Source organism: Cryptotermes secundus, unplaced genomic scaffold (assembly GCF_002891405.2).
Source record: "Cryptotermes secundus unplaced genomic scaffold, Csec_1.0 scaffold146, whole genome shotgun sequence".
In the NCBI taxonomy this organism is placed as follows: Eukaryota; Metazoa; Arthropoda; class Insecta; order Blattodea; family Kalotermitidae; genus Cryptotermes; species Cryptotermes secundus.
The window spans coordinates 568,634-580,296 of NW_019733838.1; the positions used below are offsets into that span (position 1 = coordinate 568,634).

General features: G+C 42.4%; 1 protein-coding gene across 4 annotated transcripts in view; it reads right to left on the bottom strand.

Moving 5' to 3' along the window:
* The window catches only part of LOC111868208 (atrial natriuretic peptide-converting enzyme), a 95,755-nt gene extending 86,273 nt beyond the window's left edge, over positions 1-9,482 (bottom strand). For 3 of the 4 annotated variants that reach the window (XM_023858656.2, XM_023858655.2, XM_023858653.2), the window contains exon 1: positions 9,316-9,482. The gene's annotated coding sequence lies outside the window, so the exon portion shown is untranslated. Of the gene's footprint in view, positions 1-8,950; positions 9,048-9,315 lie in introns of those variants that run through there. The other variant, XM_023858654.2, reaches the window with a different exon arrangement.
* Positions 9,483-11,663: the final 2,181 nt, after the last annotated feature.

Below are 11,663 nucleotides of genomic sequence, written 5' to 3' on the forward strand. Positions count from 1 at the left end.
CGAGCTGATCACCCGCCCAAGGAGTCCTACCGAATGTGTAAGATCTAGAAAAACCGAAGTGAACGGAGTTCATGGAGGTAGGCCTTGGCCCACTGGGGCTGTAGTGCCAAGGAAAAAAAATATGGACAACAATATGGATTGAGTTAACACACAGAATCATTAACATCGCCGAAAAGGGGGGGATTAATGGGTTACAAGAGCATAATCCATGATTTGATGAGTATTTAGGCAGGATAAGTAGCGCCACTTTGTCCACCACAAATCCCACTTGACCAGACCCAGGATCGAACCCGGGCCGCCGCAGTGGGAAGCCAGCAACTAACCGCTTGAGCTATGGCGCGGCCTTTATTTTATAGTTAGATGAGACAAAACAGACATGCGGGCCCAATCTTCGGGAAGAAATGGAGAACAATGAGATAAAGTAGAAGGAGGTGGAGGAAAGAGAGAAAGAATGGGGAAAATAATGAGAAAGAATAGTAGAAATAATATCAGCTGGAGCAAAGAAGGAGGAAGAAAAAAAGAAGTTGATGGGGTAGGGAAGAAGGAAAATGATGGAGGAAGAAGAGGAGGTGGCAGGGAAGAAGGAGAAGAAAGAATGGGAAGAATAAACTCAGAAAGACGAGTAAGAAAGGCAAGAGTATGTCAGTTTAATGAGGGAATAGGTTAGGCTATGGCGGTCTCTGTGGTCTAGTGATCAGAGTTCCTGGCTACAGATCCAGAGGTCCAGGGTTCGATTGCCGGTGCTACCAGATTTTCTGATAAGCAGTGGGTCTGGAACGGGGTCCACTCAGCCTCATGAGGATAATTGAGGAGCTATTTGAAGGAAATAGCGGCTCCGGTCTAGAAAACCGAGATTAATGGCCGTGGGGATCCGTTGCGCTGACCACGTTATACCCTCTATCCGCTGAAGTTGGCACTAACTTCGCCGACAAGCGGCGGTCGCTCGGTCGGTATAGTTCGCTTGCGGACTACAGACCACGGAGTTTGGTTTTGTTTGTATAAGTAAGGCTATTTTTATTTTGAAAAAAAAATTGTCAAACCGAAAGGAAAAAAATCGCAGTATCATATGGAAACAGCGACTTTCGGTTAAACCAGGATCGAGCATTTGTTGAGGCTGCCGAAAGCCCGAGTTCCTACGCAAATAAACAAACGAACTGCAGGTCATTCAACTGCAGCAATTATTTAACACAGAATGATATGTGAAGATGTTCACTTTCGGCAAGCGTGAAAGGATTTGGTAGGAAGCGAGTGTTCCACTTCACTGTCTATCGGGACATTCACCAGGGACGACTGCGGGAACCTCTGCAAACTTCAAGTACCGACAGGTAGTGTGTGTCCCTGTTGAGGCTGGAGCCGGACACGCTGCCACATGAGCTAACTTGCTCAGCGCAATAACGGCATTTATCGAACGCATAGGTGCCGTCATATTGGCCCATTCATAAATCTGATTGTTCAAAGTACATAATGGATTTGATTAAATTTGCTACTAACGCCGCGCCATAGCCCAAGCGGTTAGTGGCTGGCTTCCCACCGCGGCAGCTCGGGTTCGATCCCGGGGTCTGGTCAAGTGGGATTTGTGGTGGACAAGTGGCGCTGGGGCGGGTCTTCTCCGAGTACTTCGGTTTCCCTTGCCAATCTTCATTCCACAAAATTCTCCATTATAATAATCATCCAGGGCAGGCTACAATAGGTCAATCAGTGGCCGCTGTGCCGAGTGGACCCAGTTGGACCCACCCCTAAGCGAAAAAGAAATGCTACTAGGCTACGCTTAAAAAAATGAAAGGAGAGTTTTATATTAGTTCACGTTTCATAAGGCCCTCTACTTTATGCTACTATAGGTCATCGTCCAAACATGCGATCAGATCCGACCTATTAAAAATTAACATTTTATTTGAAAATCATTCTAACAAAGTACAAGAAATAATTTCGTGGAAATACTACACCGTACAATCACGCCTTCTGCTGCTAATAGCGGCAATGAACTCACATATTAAACTGCACTGCAGTGACACAGAAATAAATCCAGTGACAGCCAATAACAAATTTTCGGTGCCCTACGCCTACGTCAAAAAGCTTTATCCAGATATACAGGACCAAGCGTTAGTTTGATTCCGTCTTTATGGTTGCTCTACTTCAACTTGCTGAAGGTTACCTTGCAGAGGTATGTCTGCCAAAAAAAAAAAAAAAAATACACACACAATGAAGGCCTCTACTGGCAATAACGTTTTCTAGTAAACACTACCTGTGGACCCCTTTCTCCAGACGTAAGAAATGACCAGAGGGCATTAACGGTTCCTAGACAAGAATTGCACTTGCAATACAAGTGGAACAAGATTTCACAGAACTGGGTTAATCATATCGAGGGTTACAAAAATCTAAAAGTGAGCCGCCTAGTGTCACTGGCATCGGGCATGAAGTGTCCTTCCTATCGTACCGTTTCATTCGCTCAGGTTAACGGACTTACCGCCTCTTGGGGAAGGCGATAAAACGTGCCGCCGTACTCACGAGCGCTAATCAGACTAATAGCAGCAACTCTACAAAACACTAAAGCAAAGGTTAGAATAAATGGGGAGCTTAGCGAAGGATTCCAAATAAGCTGTGGAGTGAAACAGGGTGGCCCATTTTCTGCATCACTTTTCATACTAGTTACGAGTATACTGTAAATGAACATAAAGAGCAATACCAAATTCAAAACGGCCCAGAAAGCATTTGGGAACTTGAGAGCACACGTTTCCCATCTTGTTTGAACTCTACATGAGGTTATTTATACGTGACCTCGATATGATGGTGGTGGCCCGGTAGAACCAAGGTGTTCCGGCTGAGTCCCGTTATGTTACGTCACCGACTGTACTGACCTATTCTGATGACTCACTGCGCCGTCTCTGCGTGTTGATGTTACACGCACCTCGCATTTCGCTTTTGGGGTCAGTGGGCCACACAGAAGTTGAGAAAGATGAAACTCGTTACTATGAAAATCTCTTGTTTATTTCATGACTGCCGGATCATGAATTTAAAAATATGTACTGTTTATTTAATAATAATTCGGATTGCATGGAGTCTAATGGTAGAATGGCCGGTCACGGTAGCCGAGCGGTCCTGCGTGCACTGTCTTCGCTCGCTCGGAAGCCGGGATCGTGGGTTCCAATCCCACTCAGGGCATGGATGTTTGTGTGCGTTTTTCTGTGTTTGTGTACAGGTAGAGGCCTTGCGACGAGCTGATCACCCGCCCAAGGAGTCCTACCCTTTGTCTAAGATCTAGAAAAACCGAAGTGAACGGAGAAGTTCATGGAGGTAGGCCTAGGCCCACTGGGGCTGTAGTGCCAAGTAAAAAAAAATGGTAGAATGATTAGAGTATAATGAATGGAAAGGCATGTAGAAGGAAGTGGGCGTGACCTAATTTTAGGCAGTACTCCTGGATTTTCCTTAGCAGACTGAGGAAAGAGACGAAAAACCTCAGCCAGGGTACCTGGTCTCCGGGTTTTCACTGGAACCCACGGCTCCATAAATGCGAAACGGAAATGTTACACACCCAACCGTGACATTCGATTGTCACTGTGACACTACGGGAAGTGAAGGAGGACCTAAAGGTGTTCCAACTAGAAAGCACTTAGTTTTGTATTGCGTCCTGTGAATAAGTTTGTTAATACATTTCGACGCACCTTTTCAAGGACATGCATTCAGTGTTCTCAAAATGGAGGATAATGTGAATTGCGAATTGAGAAAAATACGCAGGCAGGCGGTCGTGATCTGTTCTTAAGGCACCATCTCAGCATTAGCACGGAGGGATGGAACATGACTTGCGCTAAGCAGCATCGTGACGCAATGTGTGGATCTTGCAATGAACACACGCACAGCCTACTTCAGAGTAAAATTCGGACTACGTTACACGCCACAGACAACAATACATACATGTCGAGAGTACGAAGAACTGCCCTTATGGGCAACAATTGAGTTACTGCATTATTTGCAAAACATCGGGTACAACTATTCTGAAAACTGGCCACCCATCCTGAACCTACAAAAGCAACAAAGTGCGATGCATGTTTGTGGTGCTTTTTTTCTTTTCTTGTGGTTTCCTTGCACGGGGAGTTACAGATAGACGCATGGCTGGAAGATTTAATTTTGCTGCATGTTGCCTACATATGTATATAATCATCTATTTCACACAGCGCTAAGAAAAACTCAAACCGAAATTATAAAGTTACGAAAAACTGCTCGCCGTATAAGGAACTGGCAGCAGTGCAAGATGTAGGTCTAGAGCTTACTAATATTTGTATTTACGTTTCTTTTTTCCATTTAGTGTATGTTTAACAAAACACACGCAAAAAAGATATTAATAATGTTGCAGTCTTTGTCGCAACTTCATGTGTGAAATAAGAGCTTCCATGTGACCTTTAAAGTAAATCGTAAACAACGTTTTTGAAAAAAAAAAAACTTTGGTCATTATAGCAAACCTTTTAAACCCTTAGTTACTACAGGATTCTGACGATGGTGTATAACACAGAGATATTGGGTTTTCGGGCTTTATCCATCGTCCTGGTATTAAAATAACTAAGAAAAACACGACGTTTCGTAAACTGGATCTGTTTCCGTCCTCAGGTGAGGGAAAACACCTATTCTGTTGGGTCCCTTACAAAGAGTTAGCCTCAATCACTGGACCCAACAGAATAGGTGTTTTCCCTCAACTGAGGACGGAAACAGATGCAGTTTCCGAAACGTCGTGTTTTTCTTAGTTATCTTAAAACCATGACGATGGATAAGTCCGAAAACCCAATCTCTCTTTAAACCCTGTTTATTTGAAGAAAAAAAAAAGTTTCCGGAATATTACTGTTTAACGTTTCAGTTTCATTTCTGAATTACTCATATACACGGTAATCTAACACATGTACCTTCCAGTAAAGCCCTTTGTAAGGGCGGGTTACAGCCTCGTGCTGGTGCATCACATCTGTACACTCTCTTCCACATCATCGTCACTGCTTCTTGTCAGAGCAATTTACATATTATCCACGTGACGGTTACATTTTATCTGGTATTCAAAATCGCGTCGATTTTCGAGAAGTTTATTGTTACAATTAATAATTTTCCCAAACATTCTCAACCCTGAAAGCCTCAAATCTTACATTCTCAACCCTGACGATGGAGGCAGCGTAAGCCATGAAAACCCTGTATATCATATTTCTCAAATAATTTCTTTATGACTCTTTCCTACATTTTTATTTATTAGCTTTGCAACCTGCAATGTCACAGCTAGAGTAGACTGTTCACCAACTTACAGCTCTCTGTACAAGGACACAAGCCTTCTATTGTCTCTCTGTCTTTAGGTCCTAACGCTTTGAGTCTCCACTATTACAACAGACGGTATAACTTTCTCTATCCCAAATTCCCATTATAAAATGTAAAGCTATTCCAGTAACGGCACGTGAAGGCCCATAGGGTTGTGACACGTCGACGCTCCCACATTTTCTCTAGACCAGGCATGTCAAACTCAACTTGTACAGAGGGCCAACTCAGCCCTATAAATAATAGTTCAGGGCCGCACTTCAAAACAGAAATATACATTAGATTTTGATACAAGGAAATTTAATTCTACTTATTATTTAGGAATAATTTCAATATAATTACCTAAGGTCACATATCTTACAGTTCTAAAAAGCAAGAGAATGCCATTTTTGACAAGTATCAAACAGCTTTTCAATATGTAAAAAGAGAGATTACACAAGAAGTTATGTTAGAAATAGCAAAACATTGAATTTCCTGCATCCTGCTAATTTATGTCTGCGTGATACTTCTTGTCTTCTGGTCTGTTGGAAAACTGTCTTTACAAAAAAATATTTCTATTAAAATTTTAATACTGATTTTAATATCAATTAGCTCTAAAAGTTGAGGGGCCGCACTTTGTGGCTATGGGGGCCGCATGTTTGACACGGCTGCTCTAGACAATCGGTTCACAGATGGCGCTATGTTTGTCAGCCTTACGCGCCGGCCGCCCTTTACATCCCAGGAAGATTCCTGGTACTCATTCCTGTTAGGGGTTGAGTCGACTCCAGGGCCATAGTGCGGATGGAAGGATTAGATAAATTGCAAAAAAAAAAAAAAAAATTACCTCACCACAAAGTAAAATTAATTCCTATCTCACAGAATCTGCCAGTACAATTTCATTGGTATTCTGTTACAATGAGGATCTGGGACAGATATTATGCCATATGTTGCAATAATTACATCTCGCATAGTTTACCTCTATTAGTCGAGATAGCTCGGTCGGTAAAGCGACGGGATGGACAACCGGGGTTCGATTCGTGGCCTGGACAAGAGATTTTTCACTTCTGTAGGGCCTCAAGACCGGCTCTGCAGCCATTTACCCGAAGGTAAAGCGACCAGGACGCGAAGCTGACCACTCATCTCCAGCTAGTTCCGAAATCAAGAAAGGCGGGGCTATACCTCCAGTCCACCGTATGTCTTCATGGAGTGGTGCTTAATTAAGCACAGGGACAACTTTACTTCCTTTTTGCTAGTGAGGTGGGAATAAGTGCCTTGCACTGCAGCCACTTCTGGCCTATTGTACCAGCCCCAGATGATAGGCGAGGGCGATTGTGGAGCAATTGGTGGAATGAAGATTGGCAGGGGAAACGGAAGTACTCGGAGAACCCCCCCCAGCGCCTCTTTGTCCACCACAAATCCCACTTGACTACACCCGAGATCGAACCCGGGCCGCCGCGGTGGGAAGCCAGCGACTAACCGCTTGAGCTATGGCGCGGTCTCAACTTTACCTTACTTTTCAGTTTTAAGCTAAGTGCTGTGCTGGTATTAGATTCACTCATGCACATACAGTTTCCTAATGTTTAATGACGTCACAAATAGACTCATTTGCAGTGGTTATTGGCAACTGTTTAGGGACGAAGACGTGGAATTCAGACCGGCTCAGGAATCCACCTAGCCTCGTATTCAACGACCGGCTGGGGCCTTTCCTCCCCTAGGGCAAAGCAGCGAGAGTTGAATCAGACTGCTGACCTCTGATAGCACCGAGCCTTAGAACATATGCAGCTTTAACCCGAACGCCTTCAACAAGCAGTGCTCAAACACAGGGACATACTGTACGTATTTCCTTCTGCCTCTACTGGTTTGTTGAAAGGTTACACTGAATCGTCGAGGAAAGAAAGTGATTTGGCTTTCGAACACAGCGTCGAATGATGCGGAAGCAGTCACGACCATATTTAAGGGAACCATCCCAGCATTTGTTCAACCGCCTCTGTGGCCTAGTGGTCAGAGTTCCTGGTTACAGATCCAGAGGTCCCGGGTTCGATTCCCGGCGCTATCAGATTGTCTGATAAGTAGTGGGTCCGGAACGGGGTCCTCTCAGCCTCGTGGGGATACTTGAGGAGATATTTCAAGGAAATAGCGGCTCCGGTCAAGAAAACTGAGATTAACGGGCGACACTCTGTGTCCACTAAAATTGGCCGACAAGAGGCGGTTGCTGGGTCGGTATAGTTCGCTTGCGGACTACAGGCCACGGATTTCCCCCCCCCCCAGCATTTACGGGGACACGAAGAAAAATTTGGTCACAGGTTCCGACGAGGACCGAAAAGATGAATGAACGTGCTGGCGAGGATCAGCAGCATCCTACTCTCTGAGGGCTTGAGAGAAACCAAGAAGAAAGCCAGAATAGCCAATCCGAGCAGCAATCCTAATCACTACAGCTCGTAAATCTCGAATCAGGGACTGGGGGGCTTTCATCACCTCCCTTAGCTCCTCTATACCCGCCTTCCACGTCCTTTCAAACTCGTTATTCACATTCATCTACACACTCTGTAACGTACTTAGTTCAAAACGTGTAATTAAATAATTTGAGAAGCAATCTAACACAATTACGATAAAACACCTTACGCCCGCCTACGTGTTTCATCTCCCACACTACAATGAGGTTCAATTCTGTTTCAAGACCATTGTCATTTTAGCCTGCTTTCCTAAAGTAGGTTCATGTGATCCCCCCCCCCCGCAACTTCTGAATGACTGAACCAAGGTTCATGCGATATGCATCCTGCGTGTCTGTAGAATCCTCCCTCCCACGAAACTTTTGAATGTCCGAATCAATCTGTGTGAAACTTGGAACGTATATCATAACAACTGAGCTCATCCGAATGGCGTATTTCATGAAACCCCCCCCCCCCNCCCCCCCCCCCCGTCTACACTTAATAATTAGGAGATGTATGGAATTAGTATGACTTCATGACTTATGTAATAGCGAGATAAATGGAGAAAATATACTTTTGTGCGGGAAAACGTTCGTTCACAATACTCGCATAGAAAGCAATTCAAAGTGGGGGTTTCTGTGTTGTCAGAAGCAAATATGTTGAATTATTCTGATCTTGGTACGTAATATTACAATAAGTACATAAGTTTCACGAAGTGTCTTTTTTAGTCTTTGGTTTCAATTCTTATTTCCGTGCTTGTGCTTCACAGATCTAACCTCTGCACGGCAGATGCTTTTAGCGGCAGTGGGAGAAAAAATTATAATGCGGCGTGCGTGTAGAAACCTAAGGGGCAGTGGGGTACGTAAGTGTATGAAGTTAGACTGCTTTAGAATTTGATAGTTCTACCTCCGGAGAGGGACAGGCACGTGGCAAACCAAAGATAGTGATATATACCTGCAATAAATGAACATAAAACTAACGATAAATATAAAAGTCGCAAAGAATACATTTTGAAAATGTGTATACTCTAAATTGCATCATGTTTATAAAATTTTTCGGTTTGTAAAATATATAACACATAACGACCTCAATTATGCACTATGTAAGCAAAGGGTGAGATGGTTCCACGGCCGTAATTATCCATATTCCTCCTCTCAATTCGTAATCTTCCCATCGCTGGTCGATATTTGCGTATAACCTACACATTCGACAGAGAAATATCAAATAAATAAAAGAATAGGCATTTTAAATGGCGTAATTACCTGGTACTAGAACCGAAAGTTTATCACTGATACCAAAACTGACCGTTGAACATGATCCTGGATCTGTTCCAGACACATCACGTTTAACAACCAGCTAAACCACAATCCTCATCACGTTGTCTTCCACGTACAATCTTTACAAGAGGTTTACCAACCAAAATTCGTAATAAAACGCCTTTCGCCTAGTCAGTCTACTACCGGACATGTATACAAGGCAAATTTCCTTGTTCTGTACCATTCTAATTGCCCTTGTATTTACCCCTATTAGATCATATTTTCTTAACCATTCGCTTATCAACGAATGGTATGTATGAAATAACCAGAGACGAGTTGACTGAACACGTGCAGAACATTTCACTGCTTACCAAACGCACAGCATTCCCGCCAGGCCAGGAGCACAACACTTCACTACACAACACAACCAAACTCACATTCACTATGACTGCCCTAAGACCACTGACAGTAAGTGGCACATGCTTGGGTCTTCCGCAGTTGCAAGCCAGCGTGGTACTGGGTCTAGGCCAGTGGCTGTTACTTTATCGCCACGCACCGCTGAGAAACAAGATTAGGGTGAGGGTTCAGTCTACGTCGGCGGCATTAAAAGTCATACCGGAAATTACACTCTGCATCGTAATTTGAATATGAACTACAATGTCGGCAGTCTAGCTTATATGACAATGAATACTGTATATGAGAGGATGGAGAACTATAAAAACAGTCAACAAGATCTAAAAGTTTGTGACGATGGTACATTGTATCATGTTCTTGGACATTATTCATCGTCTTGTGTTTATTTTTTGGTCCGGAGATACGGACAAGCTCTATCGATTGGGCCCAACTGAGTAGGTCTTACCTGAAGATGGAGAAAGAATCCAGTCTCCGAAACGTGTTTCTAAAAATAAACAGGACGGTTTTTAAATATAGACAAGACGATGGATGTCCAGAAACATAATTATGTTTCTGGACTTTTCTTATACAAATATTATAATATTTGTATAAGAAAAGTTGAAGGTAGATAAATGAACATTTTATGGATTATTGTTGCGTTGTTGACTTATATGTGACTGGGGATATAGCGCAGTAGCATGAAATGACGAAGGGGTCACAAGACTGTATTCAATTGTGTTCGCGTTTTGAAACCTCACAGCATAAAACAGATTCATAATATATGGGAAGAAAACTTGAGGACTATTATTTTTCATAACCATGATAATCCGTGACATATTTGCGTAGTAATGTATACACGTATGAATGAAAGTAATTTGGTTCTGAAAGACTGTTTAAATTACCAAATTTCGTACCAAGAACTTGATTTTGTAACTTTTTTTGCGCCTTTCATGCATACAGAATTATGAAACAATAAACCTTTCAGATTTTTTAAACTTCGATTGGTGGGGGGGGTCAGCCCATCATACTACTTGTATCTACATATAACGCTAAAGAAAGGGCGTGTAATTCCCCTAAATAGGAACTGAGCCTGTGATTCCGAAGTTGGAATGGTCAAAACTTGGTATATATTAGAGTGAATAGCCATTGCGCAACAAAAACTGTATACTGTTAACTTAATATATAAAATTGTCCTCAGAATTAAATCTTATTATACTGACAAGCAAGCAATATTAACGTGCTTGTGTGTTATGTATGTTGGTATCTATATGCTCACAATAGCCTGTCTAACTTGTCAAAATTCCAATGTTTACTGTGTGTGTTCAACTGGGATACCCAAAGTTCTCTATAAGGGGTTACAATAATGGATCACTTAAAGGGAAGAGTATCTTCTCATAGTTTAACAAGAAAGAAGTTTGCTGTACAAATTCGTACAGCTGAAGTACTAAACTAGGGATCAAAACACTATTGTCCCCAGAGTTGATGTGAGAACTTTGTTCCTATTTACTTATCCATTAAATCACAACTGTTGCCAGCCTGAACTGTAATGTTACTCCGTTAATTTGATGCAAACTGACTGTAGAAGTGGCACATTTTTTATATCTGAGCAACAATATCTTACTGCAAGTGCACAAGCAATTCCCTTTTGATACATAACTTACCATACTCTACTGCGCATTGTGGTGTCCCAATTCCTACTGTCCCAATCCACATGAAGCTAAAATTCAGTACTCACTGGGGCGCAATATTTACATCAATTAAACTGTCATAAAGTAATTAAATTACAGTCTTAATAAATGTTAAGTCATCCTTGTGATTTGTCATGGAAAAGACCTCTTTATTCACGAGGTATATAATGGTACAGGATTTCAGAACAAACTGTTTTTGTTCCCAAAACAAGTTAATGAGCATATGAATTCTAGTGCTGCTGATAGGTGCAGTAACATTATTAGCAAAGGACTAATAATATAAATTCAGCTGCCAAAGCAGCAATTTATTTTTTCAGTAATTTGGGTTGCACTACAAGTTTCAACCCTTAAAAGGGTCATCTTCAGGTGTTTCCAGTTAAACATTATTAATTACTGAAATGCAACATGAGATCCCTATATTCCTACTTACATACATAGTCCATAAAATGGCTACTTACTTACTTATGTAGCCGAGCTCTTCTTGAGGAGATGCCAAATCTGCATCTACTCAAGAATTTCCCAGCATTTTATGGAAACCGAAGGTTCAGTACCGTGTTCACAAGAGCCCTCCACTGATCCCTATCCTGAGCCAGACAAATCCAATCCATCCCATCCTATTTCTCTCAGATCCATTTTAA